Source organism: Mobula birostris, chromosome 1 (genome assembly GCF_030028105.1).
Source record: "Mobula birostris isolate sMobBir1 chromosome 1, sMobBir1.hap1, whole genome shotgun sequence".
NCBI lineage: Eukaryota > Metazoa > Chordata > Chondrichthyes > Myliobatiformes > Myliobatidae > Mobula > Mobula birostris.
Window position 1 is genome coordinate 244,642,501 of NC_092370.1, and position 15,133 is coordinate 244,657,633.

Genomic DNA, 15,133 nt, shown 5'->3' on the forward strand with positions numbered 1-15,133 from the left:
GACAACTCGTACTTACAAACAGACTGCCATAAAGCCTGTTATATTAAAAATTTGAGTTAAAACATTGCACGGCTTCAGCGGTTTGTCGGCTCGAGGAAAGAGAACGCCGTCCGCCATTTTAAGTCGGATCATGTTGCCGTTAACACTGTGTTGAGTGAGTAACTTTGTATTTGGCTTAAATTTTTCTCTTGTAACCACGCCTCCAAAGTGTAAATCCGATGCAAGTGCTGCTGATGCATCAATGAAAAGGAAAACGATCATGATTGAAAATAAAATGGAAATAATAAAGCCATCGGAAAGAGGTGAAATGCCAATGTTCATTGGAAAAGCATTATTCTACAGTCAGTCAACGATCGGAAAAATTTTAAAGAATAAAGTGAGAATAATGGAGCATGTGAAAGGCCCTGCCTTGATGAAAGCTACAATTATTACTAAGCAACACAGTGATTTAATTATTGAAATGGAAAGGCTATTGATAATTTGGTTAGATGATCAAAATCAGTGTAATATGCCTATTATCCTTACTTTCGTGTAAGAAAAGGCTTGAAGCCTTTTCAATGATTTAAAAGCTGCACGTTCAGCAAGTGAAGGTGATTGTAATGAAGAATTTGTTGCGAGTAGAGGTTGGTTCAATCGTTTCAAAGTGAGGGCAAATTAACATAATATTAAAGTGCAAGGTGAGGCAGCAGGTGCCGATGTAAGTGCTGAGAGTGATTTTCCTGAAATGTTGAAAAAAATTATTGAGGGAGGTTATTCCCAGACTAAATATTTAATGTAGACAAGACTGGCTTATTTTGGAAAAAAAAATGCCTGAAAGGACCTACATTTCGAAAGAGGAAAAAAGTGCACCAGGGCATAAGGCATCGAAGGACAGGCTAACGTTATTGCTTGGGGGTAATGCATCCGGGGGTCTCAAGCTCAAGTCTTTGCTTGTGTATCGCTCCCTAAATCCGAGGGCACTTCGCCATATCATTAAGGCATCTCTTCCCGATATTTGGAAAGCAAATGCAAAGGCTTGGGTTACAACTGCCATCTTTGAAGACTGCTTCTTGAACCATTTTGTCCCTGCTGTCGAAAGGTAAAATATATACTGCAACAAACATTTGACTGACTGACGCTAAATAAGAAACGTATGTGCCTGTTCCGACTTACCTACAAATTCAACTTAAAGACAGACTTAGGAACAGATCTCATTTGTAACCCGGGGACTGCCTGTATTACAGGATCATGAAAGATGAAGCAGAGTGCGGAAGACAACAACTGTGCAAATGCAAATATAAACAAATAGCAACAAATAATGAGAATATGAAAATAACTAGATAAAGAGTCCTTAAAGTGAGATCATTGGTTGTGGGAACATTTCAATGGATGGGCAAATGAGTGCAGTTATCCCCTTTTATTTAAGAAGCCTAATAATTGACGGATAATAACTGTTCTTGAAGCTGTCTTGCAACTGTTCTTAAATGGAAGAGTTGGAAAAATTATGGCCCACTGGTGCATTGGAAACCACAGTGAATTTCATCATTAATGTCTGTCATCACTGAGAGGCGACTCCAAGGACAAAAAATGGTCAACATTTTCCAAAATCTTGGCTTTATTTCTCATATTCATATTGAAACATTGAAACATACATTGAAGTGCATTGTTTTGCGAACCAGGTTTGCGCTGGGGACTACTCGCAAGTGCCAACATAATGTGGCCTCGATTTACTAACCCTAGCCTGTTGGTCTTGGGAATTTGGGAGGAAAGTGGGAGCACCAGGGTGAACATTCAGACTCTTTACAGACAGAGGCAGGACTCGAACCCCGTCAGTGATCTCTGCTACTGTAAAGTGATTGTACTAAACCCTCTTGCCGCAAACTGTTATTGTTAGAGTGTGATGTTGCAAAGCCAGGGTAGATTGCTAGGTAGTCCTGTCGAAGGGTCTCGGCCTGAAACGTCGACTGCACCTCTTCCTAGAGATGCTGCCTGGCCTGCTGCGTTCACCAGCAACTTTGATGTGTGTAGATTGCTAGATGTTTTTTGTCTTGTGGGTCGTGAGTATAAGGGCTATCTTCCTGTGTTTTTTTTTTTTTCGGGCCGATTGTTGACCTGGTGCTTTACTGTTTCCGTGGGTGTTTGGTGAGGTTTTGAGTGAAGTGACACCAATTCAGGCAGATGTCACTTCAAGGAAGATTGAGATCGATGAGGTAGAGAGCAGAAGGTGAGCAGGTGTTCAGTGCCTGCAGGTGACTGGTTTTTCTCTTGCTTCCGCTCATTGCTTTTGGAGGAAGGTGCCTGTACTGATCAGTGTCTCTCTATTTCCCTCTCAATGCTGCTGGATGGGCAAAGCTTAATTAATGCGGTTGTGAATTAGACTCTGTGGTTCACGTTATGGTGTGTTTCTGGTCACTGTTTTGTGCGATTTGATTGGTATGGACTGGTGCTGGGCCAACTAGCAGTGCAGCCCCGGATTGAACTAGCCGGCTGGGCTGAATATCCCTCGATGGTTTGGCATTTTATATTGTGTGTGTTTCGATCGATTTTTTTTTGTATTCTTCGCATAAGTTGTTCCTTGCACTTGGGGGTTTGATGTTTATCTTTGAATGGGTTCCATTATTTTTTGTGGCTGTTTGTGGGGATGAGAGTCCCGGGGCTGTATACTGCATAAATGCTTTGATAACAAATGTACTTTGAATCTTTGAACAAATTGACAATGTCTTGGAACTCATCCTACAAATGTATGTAAGTGCAATTGTCAAAAACAACAGAAAATCTGCAGATACTGGAAATCCAAACAACATACACAAGGTGCTGAAGGAACTCAGCAGGCCAGGCAGCATGTATGGAAAAGAGTAAACAGTCGACATTTCAGGCTGAGACCCTTCATCAGGACAATTGTCATCTATGTGCTAGAAATTGACTACTAAAGTTCAGGTGATTTTGGCTCTGGAGGCATCATTGCTTTAAGTTCTGAAACTTAATTTCACTCCCACAGAACACTTCCTAGAGAGTTAGAAAAGGTGTATGGGTACTAATGAAGCCTTAGGTGACACCAGATTTTCCCAGATTGGCTTCTGTTAGAGACCTATGGTTAAGTTCATGGCTGGCATATGTCACGACCAGCAACAATGAATATAGAAATGAGTCAGGTTTTAAAAAAATAAACATCTATTAAACTCTGCTCAAAATTAGTAAAAAGATAAACAAATGAAAACCTTAACTGGAAGTAAACTGCTTTGCTGCCATTTAACAAACCTCTAAACTCAGTACTAGTTCTTAAAGTGGTAAATGTAAACACAGTCTTAAAGTGGTGAATTAGAATACAGTTCTTAGAATGGTAAATTTGAAAGTCCAAGAGATTTATACAGTCAATTACGAGAGACTTTCCTGAAGTAAAGAATTCCTCGAAGACACAACGTTACTGCCGATTGCAGCCGGAACGTGCCTTGTCCGCAGGACTCTCAATGACGGAAATAAAACGGTTTAAAGGCACTGACCTTTTTCCTCCGTAGACTAGATACTGTACAACCTTTTCTGCTGCTTTTAGCAGAGGTTATCTCATGCAGATCACACCTACTTGAACAAATTCAATAATGGTCGATCTGCTTCCGAAACCGCCGGACGACTCCTTCGGGTTCCTGTTTTCACTCTCCAATACTACTGAAAAGATACATCAACAAACCTGGCAGCGATTGGTGAAACTACCAGCCCAACACTTCTGTACCTTACAATAGAAAGTAAAACTGTTTTAAAACAAAACTGCACCATAAAAAATATATGCAGCAATACAGAGTAACTGAAGAACTAAACTTAAAACTCAACTGGGAAAAGTAACTGTCACCGGGGGTCTACCCTTATATATACCTGTTGAGAACAGGTCATCACGTGACCTCACATCAGTAGGAAAATTTACATCCTGTAACCTATGTAAGACCATTACATCATCCTCATAAGGCAGTCACAAGATATCCATGAGGTATACAACACATCATCATGAAGCAAAATTTATGTGGGCAATGGAATTTGAGAAAGACAGTCTCAAATTCCTCCCTATTGATGGAGACAAAACTTCAGTGATATGGAAAAAGATTGGGGAATTTCCCTGCAATTCCCTTCAACTTAGTGAAGATCGTGATGGATGGTTGTATGGGTGATCCAGGGGTGAACCTCTGAAATGACATGATTCAGGAGGACCCTGTAGAGAATTCTTTGTGGCAGGTTTCACAAAGACCCCTCAGTAGCTACCTCTGTTGGATTTATCTGATTTCTTCAAGATGTTCACAATGTTAGAATTTCAGAGGTATTCCACCACTTTCTCCACAATAAACCTGTGGAGTTTTGACTTAATGTTCTCAGCCCTGATTCAAAACTTCAGCAAAGATACTATCTGCTCCAGAGGCCTATTGTCTTTTGGTTAGCTCATTGACAAGTCAAAATGACAATCAGAGTGACATCAAGGCCAAACCAAATAGATTTGTTTGTGTTTGACACAAGAATATTTACTTCAAGGACAGCGATGCAGCTAAGAACATTTTAAAATGTGTATTCCATTGATTATCTGTGGCCTTGATCAGCTCACCTCAGAACAGTGGCATCCATCATTAAGGACCCCCATCACATTTTGTGTGTCTTGAAATAATCTCAGATAATAGGTTTTGTTTAGGAAATTGCCGAAAAGAGTCTAAGCCCCTTCATGATCTCATTTTTACTAAATTTTATTAACATTTAGGGTAATTTTTGTTGCATGAACTGACTGTGATAGGTCCAGTTGTTTGCTTGTTATCACAGTATCTACAGTCAGATGACAATAAATTTGAACATGCACCTAAGCGTGAACCCGTTCTTGCACACATCTCTACTTGCGCCTAGATTTACTTCACACTAAACAAAAACAGAATTGCAAATAGAACCATGGATTCCCAGAAGAATCACTACTATAAACACTGACATTTAAGATACATAAAGTCAATATTAGGAGTTCCAGCAGTGTAATTAACAACAAGTCAGATGACTGGGCAGCTTCTGATCCCAAGGTATATTTAGAAAGAGTGAATTGAACTGTGCAGGATTCGTCAGTCAATATATTGCTTCAATGTTATTTTTTGAGACTTGCTGGGAGTTAGAATGCAGTTTCTCTCATATGGTAGAGCAGACTTCAGTTAATACCTTATCAGAATGATTACATTACATAGAAACATAGAAAATAGGTGCAGGAGTAGGCCATTCGGCCCTTCGAACCTGCACCGCCATTTATTATGATCATGGCTGATCATCCAACTCAGAACCCCACCCCAGCCTTCCCTCCATACCCCCTGACCCCCGTAGCCACAAGGGCCATATCTAACTCCCTCTTAAATATAGCCAACGAACTGGCCTCAACTGTTTCCTGTGGCAGAGAATTCCACAGATTCACCACTCTCTGTGTGAAGAAGTTTTTCCTAATCTCGGTCCTAAAAGGCTTCCCCTCTATCCTCAAACTGTGACCCCTCGTTCTGGACTTCCCCAACATCGGGAACAATCTTCCTGCATCTAGCCTGTCCAATCCCTTTAGGATCTTATACATTTCAATCAGATCCCCCTCAATCTTCTAAATTCCAATGAGTACAAGCCCAGTTCATCCAGTCTTTCTTCATATGAAAGTCCTGCCATCCCAGGAATCAATCTGGTGAACCTTCTTTGTACTCCCAATAGGTAACAGGTGCAAAGATAATATCCCATGACCAATAATCAAACTCTTGGGCAAAAATCATTCTTAAAAATCCAGGCCTAATAACAGTACTCTCTTTTTTGTAGTAAAATAACTTGACTTTGGAAACTCCATCGAAATGTGCCTGTGCATTGTTGTGACTGATTAAACCAAGCCACATCGAAGACATGAACAGGAAAAATAAAAATATTTTTTCATACAACAGATCTTCTGGAGAGAGAATTGCCTCAATCTCCCAATACAATTTTTTATACTTTTTAAACAAACACAACTTTGTACAGTTATAAACTTCAAGGTCCAAAGTTCAAAGCAAATTTATTATCAAACTACATACAGTACCATAGCCAGCTGGTGGCATAGTGGAATCAGCGCCGGACTTCGGAGCGAAGGCTCCCAGAGTTTGAATTCAGCCGGCTCTCCAGGCATGCTTTCCATCCGTGCTGGGTTGAGCGTCAAGCTAGCAACTCAACCTCGTAAAAAAGAATTTGCCTGCTACGGAAACATCAACAGCAAAAAGTTGATGGCCTATGCTCTCTCATGAGTTTAAAAGGCAATTTCCTTTTCATACAGTACCATGCAAAAGTCAGAGAGAGAGATATATAACTAGGATGCCTAAGACTTTTATGCAATGCTGTATTTGTCAGCATGGAGTGGAGAGCAAGTTTGTAACTCTGGTGGGAGCATAGGATTTTGCGAATGGCGAGGGTGGAACGCAACATACACAAAATGCTGGAGGAAATCAGCAGGCCAGGCACCACCTATGGAAAAAAAAATCCTTCAGCAGGACTGGAGAAAAAAAGCTGAGGAGTAGATGTGAAAGGTGGGGGAGAGGATAGAGAAACACCAGGCAATTGGTGAAACTTGGAGGGGGAGGGATGAATTAAAGAGCTGGGAAGTTGCTTGGTGAAAGAAACAGAAGGCTATGGAAGAAAAAAAAAATGGGATGGGGAGGAAGCAGCACCAGAGAGAGGTGATGGGTGGGCAAGGAGATAACATGAGGGGGAAAAAGGGGATAGGAAATGGTGGAGGAGGGGAGGAAGCATTACTGGAAGTTTGAGAAATTGATGTTCATGCCATCACGTTGGAGGCTACCCTAAGTGTGGCCTTTTCACGACAGTGGAGGAGGCCATGGATGGACATATCGGAATGGGAATCAGAAGTGGAATTAAAATAGGTCCCACTGGAAGATCCTGCTTGTTCTGGTAAATGGAGAGTAGATGCTTGGCAAAGCAATCTCCCAACTTATGTTGTGATTGCAGGTATATTGGGAAAATTAAGATTGTGCTGAGTCCAGGAGGTGGAATTTCTAGAGTGCTTACGAGATGCCTTTTAGAGCAGCTCAGAGCTGAGCCCACTAGACGATCAGCTATTCTAGATTGGGTGTTGTGAAATGAAACAATTGATTAGAGAGCTTAAGGTAAAGGAACCCTTAGGGGAAAGTGATCACAATGTGATCAAATTCTCCCTGGAATTTGAGAAGAAGCTAAAGTCAAACACATCAGTATTATAGTGGAGTAAAGGCAATTACAGAGGCATGAAAGAGGAGTTAGCCAGCACTGATTGGAAAAGAATTGACTGGCAGGGATAATAGCAGAGCAGCAATAGCTGGAATATCTGGAAGCAATGCAGAAGGCGCAGGATATATACATCCCAAAGAGGCCCAAAGGACATGGATAACAAGTGAAAACTAGCATAAAATTCAAAGAGAGGGCATATAATAGAGCAAAAATTAGTGGAAGTTAGAGGATTGGGAAGCTTTTATAAACCAACGGAAGGCAACTAAAATAGTCATGAAGAAAGTAAAGATGAAATACGAAAGTAAGCTAACATAATATTAAAGAGGATACCAAAAGTTTCTTCAGATACATAAAAGAGAGGTGAGAGTAGATATTGGACTGTTAGAAAATGAAGCAGGAGAGGTAGTAAAGTAGAACAATGATATACCGGATTAACTGAATAAGTATCTTGCATCAGTCTTCACTGTGAAAGACTTCAGCAGTGTGGTGGAAGTTTGGCAGGAAGCAAATAGTGGGAATAAAGGGAGACTTTCCTGACTGACTGCTGGTGACCGGTGATGTTCCACAGGAGTCTGTGTTAGGACTAATTCTTTTTATATTATATGTCAATGATTTGGATAATGGAATTGATGGCTTTGTTGAAAAGTTTCCAGACCATATGAAGATAGAGGGCAGAGCTGCTAATTTTGAGGAAATAGAGAGACTACAGAAGGAAAATAAGATTAGGAGGATGGACAAAGAAATGGCACATGGAGTACAGTACCAGGAAGTGTGTGGTCATGCACTTTGGTAGAAGAAATGAGTGTTGATTTTCCAAATGGAAAGAAAATACAAAAAACTGAGGTGCAAAGACTTGGGGTTTTGTGCAGGATCCCCTGAAGTTAATTTGTCGGTTGAGTGTGGTGAGCGAGGCAAATACAATGTTAGCATTCATTTCAAGAAAACTGGAATATAAATGCAAGGATGTAGTGTTGAAACTTTATAAACACTGGTGAGGCCTTACTATTATGAGATGGTTTTGGTCCCTTACCTTAGAAAAGATGTGCTGAAACTGGAGAGTGTTCAAAAAAGGTTCACAAAAATAATAGCTGGATTGAATGGCTTTTCATATGAAGTATATTTGATGGTTCTGAGCTTGTACTCACTATTCACTGGAATTCAGAAGAATGAGGGGAGACCTAATTGAAACCTATCAAATGTTGCAAGGCCTTGATAGAGTGGATGTGGAGAGGATGTTTCCCATGGTGGGAGAGTCTAAAACCAGAGGACACAGCCTCAGAATAGAGGGGCATCCTTTTTAAACAGATATGAGGAGGAATTTCTTTAGCCAGAGGATGGTGAATCTGAATTTATTTGCCACAGGCAGCTATGGAGGCCAAGTCTTTATGCATATTTAAGCAGAGGTTGTTAGATTCTTGATTGGACAGGGCATGAAGGGATACAGGGAAAAGGCAGGAGATTGGGGCTGAGAGGAAAATTGGATCAGCCATGATGAAATGGTGGAGCAGATTCAATGGGCTAAATGGCCGAATTCTGCTCCTATATCTTATGGTCTTAGTCTTCTGGGTGTGGGGCAGGTGGCAGAGAAGGAGTGCCAGGTGCAGGGGTGGCCCGGCTGCAGACATACACACAATTCTGAGACACCAGGCAAGGTAATTTGGTTCTAAACAATTGATTTATTGATTACAGAATGTTTGTCTGGTGTTTCCCATTCTCTTCTTTCTCCCTTCCCCTTTTCCCCAACCGTTATTGCCCTTTCCCTTCTCTGCTTCCCACTCAGTCCACAATAGAGGCCCATATCAGAATACAGTTTATCATCACTCACATATCATGATTTCTTTTTTTGTGGCAGCAGTACAGTGCAATCCATAAAATTACAACAGCACTGTAAAGATTGTAGGCACCCTAGCTATAGATGTGTGCCTAAGACTTTTGCACAGACTTTTGTACATGTCACCATATCCAACCCTGAGATTTATTTTCTTGCAGCCAATCACAGTAAATACAAGAAACACAATAGAATCAATGAAAGGCCACACACAGCAGGATGGACACAACCAATGTGCATAAAGTACACAAGTTTGCAAGTGGAAAATAAATAAACAAATAAATAAACAATAAGCATTGAGACATGAGATGAAGAATCCTTGAAAGTGAGTCTATACGTTGTGGGAACAGAACCCAACAAGCAGAATACCTTTGAAAATTCAATACTGGTGTCTGTTCTAAAAACCACCGATCATAAACTTCAGAAATCCAAAGTTCACTCTGCTGCCTTATTATCAGGTACATCTATACTGTATACCAGCTCGTTGATGCAAATATCCAATTAGCTAATGATACAGCAGCAGCTCAAAGTTCAAAATTCAAAGTAAAATTTATTATCAGAATACATACACATCACTATAAACAACAGACTCTTTCTGCAGGCATACTTAGCAAATATCACAATAGGGTGCTGGGAACAGACCCAAATGCAAGACACAGACACTGAAGTACAAGGAACAGGACTTGACTAGAGTCGGGACATGACAGGATTCAGATCAGGAGCAGGGACAAGAACACAGACTTGGGCTAGGGAAAGCAGGACAAGGACTAGAAACCATGGACTAGGAGACAAGGCTTCAACTCCAAGCCCAAGACTGGATAAGGACCGAGAACCTGGGTCTTGCCTCAGGCTCAGACCCTAGAACCAGGCAAGGACATGACATGGCTTCAGGACAGGACATGGCTGGAGGCTTGGGTTCTGGGAGCTCAGCTACAGGATCCTCAAGGCTTGGGTTCTAGGAGCTTCTCCTGGGCAGGAAGCAGAACTCCTGGGCAGGACACAGAACTTCACCCCACAGAGGCAAGGACAAGGAAGGACCAACCCAACCACAGGGTAACAGCAAACAGCCTGCTTACCCAACAGAGGCAAGGGACAGGAAGGGAAAGAACCAACCACAGGGTAACAGCAATTACAGCCTGGCTTACCCAACAGAGGCAAGGACAGGGAAGGAGCTCAATCCAGGGTGGCTGTCAGTCTCAGGGCAGCCAGCAACCTTGGCTGGCTACAGAAACAGCCAAATCCATACCACAATGACTTCTGACAAGTGACAACAAGGCTCCATGAGGCTCCAACAAGGCAGTGGTCCTCCAACCAGGCCTAGAGATCACAAATGGTTTCACTGCCTTTCCATCAGCAGGTTACTCCAAAAGGAACTGACAAGACAAACCAACAGCCCACACTCAACCCCGAGGCTACTTATATTCCAAGCTACAAAATGGGAATCAGGTGCCTATGATTAACTCAAACAAGGGACAGCTGGAAGACCTGGAGTCCTGAGTCCATGGACCGGACCGCGAACTGGAATGCGGACTTCACGGACCAGACCATGATAGCAAATCCATAGAACGGTAACTGCAAACACTAGGAACTGTAAACTGTAAAGAAATCGTGCAAATGTAGAAATAAAATAAATAGCAATAAATAATGAGCATGGAATAACACGATAAAATTGTCCTTAAATGAGTGTAGTTATCCACTTTTGTTCAAGAGCCTGATGGTTGAGGATTAGTAACTGCTCTTGAACCTGGTGGTGTGAGTTTCTGAGACTCCTGTAACTTCTACATGATGGCAGCAGTGAGAAAAGAGCACAGCCTAGATGGTGAGGATCTTTGATGACAAATGCTGCAATATTTCATGTAGATGTGCTTAATGTTTGGGGGGGGGGGGTGGTATTCTACACGTACTGGACCAAATCCACTACCTTTTGTGGGATTTTCCGCTCAAAGGCATCGGTGTTCCCATACTAGGCCATAATCCAGCAAGTAAGCACCCTTTCCACCAAACATCTTTAGAAGTTTGCTAAGGTTTTTGATGACATGCGGAGTCTCCACAGACTCCTGAGGAAGTAGAGGTACTGTCGTGCTTTCTTCATAGTAATACTTATTTGATTGGCCCAAGAGAGGTCTTCTGGGATAGTAACACCCATAAATTTAAAGTTACTGATCCTCTCCATCTTTGATCCTCTGATAATTACTGACTCATGATCCTCTGGTTTCCCTCTTCTGAAGTCTGCTATCAGTTCCTTGGTCTTTTTGACATTGAGTGAGAGGTTGTTGTTATCATACCACTCAGGTAAATTAAACCACTCAGTCAATTCAATGCATTAAATGCACGCAGACGTGGTCAAGAAGTTCATTTGCTTTTCAGACCAAACATCAGAATGGGGAAGAAATGCAATTGAAGTGACTTTGACCATGGGATAATTGGTGGTGCCAGACAGGGTGGCTTGTGTATCTCAGAAACTGCTAATCTTTCATGTACAACAGTTTCTAGACTCGAGTTTATGGAGGATGGTGCAAAAAAAATCACGTCAGGTGAACAGCAGTTCTGCGGGCGAAAACATCTTGTTAGTGAGATAGGTCAGAGGAGAATGGCCGGACTGGGTCAAGCTGACAGGAAGGTGACAGTAACTCAGATACCCATTGTTACATCAGTGATATGCAGGAGAGCATCTCAGAAAACAGAACACATCTGACTTTGAGTGGATGGGTAACAGCAGCAGAAAACACAAACATACTCTCAGTGGCCTCTTTATTAGGTACAGGAGATACCTAATAAATTGGGCACTGAAATTTATATTCCCCTTTTTCATCAAAATAAAATTTAACTATTATAAATAATTTTTAAAAATTGGGCAATGTCTTTTCATTCTTACATTCATAGACAATGTGTTAGGTAGTATTCTATAACATTTCTTTAAACCAATAGCACTGTGGCCATTTGTGTGACAATATGTATCCCTTTTGTTACCATATTGGTGGCTGGCACACTGAACAGACAACTAACCAGAAATAACAATACAAGCCTAGCCTCAAGTGTGCATTGAGTGTCAGGGATACATCTTTAACAATGTGTTAGATAGGAAATGCCCACTTAGTGCCTTCCCTGATCTCAGTCTGAAATATTCAATGACCTCTAATTTTTACTATTTTTAATATTTAATATTTGTAATCCAGGGAGTGAGAAGCGCAGAATCAAATATCGCTGTGATGATTGTACCTTCTAGTACCAATTGTTTGACAACAATAAAGTATAAAGTATAAAGTAACATGAACATTATTGTTTTCTTCTGCATATTTTCAGTGTGACAAAATCACCCTCAGTGACTGGTTTTAATCACTTTAAAGTATCTGTTGAAATTGAGAACAAGTTTTATTTCTTAACACAAGATATTTTACGTGTAATGGCATGGGTAAAATTTCTACTGCTATGCTATTTTTATTTTAACAGTTCTGTAAAAGCAATGTTTCCTGCTAGTGAGAGTGTTTTGGCATCAGCTATGTTGTCCAACTTAGGAATATGGTGTCAGCCAATCGTGATTGTCTTGGTATGTGTTGTAAGTTTCTGCCCAGTGGAACATCCAAGAGTGCTGGCAGGAGGAGAGTTCTGAAGGACAGTAGTCTGGTTTGGTGTTGTTTGGCAGGAGCTGTGGATCAGGGAACAAGGGAAGATGCCTGCCAAATGCCGTTGGAAAGAGAGACCCTGTCCTATGAGGTGCCTTGTGCAGATGAATGGTTCAAGGGAGGAAGTACCAATGCTCCTGAAATAGCCAGTTCATTCGAGATGGTCTTCACCAGAAGTTCAGACTGTGGTGGGTGTCTTCATGCAGACCACGGTTTCCATATGTGAGTAAAGTGGTCCACTCCCAGCTACCGCAGAAATCAGCTCCAACATTTATGTGCACATTGGACTGCGTAACTTTAATGGGCCTTTTTATTTATTTTTAAATTTTTTCTTTAACTGTAAATTTGGTGAATATATTTCTTTATAAGTTTATGCGTATACTTTCTGTTAATTTTCTGGCAAGTGATAACATTGCAAGGAACAGTATTTACAGAGCATTCGCTACAATTAATGTTCCTTAATCACAACATACCAACTTTCCTGTTTGGTTGAACCCCCAATCATATTGACCCTACATAGTTTAAGAAATATGGCCTTCTCACTGCTGAGACACATGGCTGTTAGCAGTGTTAGCTAGCAAGCCAAGTCTGTATTCAAGTCCCTGGTGAGAGGATTACACAGAGCTGTTGGAATTCCTGAGCAACGCAAACTAAATGCTGGAGGAACTATGGAAGGGAGTAAGTAGTCAAAATTCTGGGTTTCAGCGCAAAACATTTATTCTTGTCCATAGATGCTGTCTGACTTACTGAGATCCTCCAGCATTTTGTGTGTGTTGATTTTATTTTCTGAAGACTGGTTCTTATTTTATTTAATCCATAATTATGCTATCCATAATTCCATAACTCCAGAATAATCCCTAGCATGCATATCAATGATATATTGCTGTTCCCATTCAAGAGGTGAGTTGTTAATCGGTTTGCAAGATGCAGTGTGGCAATTCACTAAGCCTTCATCAACGACACCACCCAAGAGCACAATAGGATACTGTAGATACCGGGAGAGACATGATGATCTGCAAATCTTCCACAAGTCAGGCAAAACCCTGGCATGATAATATTTTGCAATATTTCTTGAAGCACGGAATATGCCACTTCTGCTATATTGGTGCGTGTGACAATACTGAATCTAATAAGGATTTTCAGAAAAATACTTGTTTAGTAAAGAAGAAGTTGACAACATGGACCTTGCCACGGCTAATCATAACTGGGGTGATTCCCAGGCTGGGTTGTAATCAGGATTCCAATGGTGAAGTTCAGTATCATTAATCAGTGAACTACCAGGAGAGACTTAGACCAGATGGACCCAAGTACGTAGGAGAACAGAAGTGAGAGGGAGTTGAATATAGAGTCTTTACTTGTGCATTGATTTGCAGAGAACATTTGAGAATTGCTACACACAAGGTCGGTAAACTCAACACTGAGCAAAAACAAACAAAACAGAGGGAACTTAAATAGAGAAACTCAATTTGGGAGGACACTGACAGTAACTGAGGACAGGATCGAACCGGGGACTGTGGAGTTTGGGAGGACACTGACAGTAACTGAGGACAGGATCGAACCGGGGACAGTAGAGCTTGGGAGGACACTGACAGTAACTGAGGACAGGATCGAACCGGGGACAGTAGAGCTTGGGAGGACACTGACAGTAACTGAGGACAGGATCGAACCGGGGACTGTGGAGTTTGGGAGGACACTGACAGTAACTGAGGACAGGATCGAACCGGGGACAGTAGAGCTTGGGAGGACACTGACAGTAGCTGAGGACAGGATCGAACCGGGGACAGTAGAGCTTGGGAGGACACTGACAGTAGCTGAGGACAGGATCGAACCGGGGACAGTAGAGCTTGGGAGGACACTGACAGTAACTGAGGACAGGATCGAACCGGGGACAGTAGAGCTTGGGAGGACACTGACAGTAACTGAGGACAGGATCGAACCGGGGACTGTGGAGCTTGGGAGGACACTGACAGTAACTGAGGACAGGATCGAACCGGGGACAGTAGAGCTTGGGAGGACACTGACAGTAACTGAGGACAGGATCGAACCGGGGACAGTAGAGCTTGGGAGGACACTGACAGTAACTGAGGACAGGATTGAACTGGAGACTGTGGAGTTTGGGAGGACACTGACAGTAACTGAGGACAGGATTGAACTGGAGACTGTGGAGTTTGGGAGGACACTGACAGTAGCTGAGGACAGGATCGAACCGGGGACTGTGGAGTTTGGGAGGACACTGACAGTAGCTGAGGACAGGATCGAACCGGGGACTGTGGAGTTTGGGAGGACACTGACAGTAGCTGAGGACAGGATCGAACCGGGGACAGTAGAGCTTGGGAGGACACTGACAGTAGCTGAGGACAGGATCGAACCGGGGACAGTAGAGCTTGGGAGGACACTGACAGTAACTGAGGACAGGATCGAACCGGGGACTGTGGAGCTTGGGAGGACACTGACAGTAACTGAGGACAGGATCGAA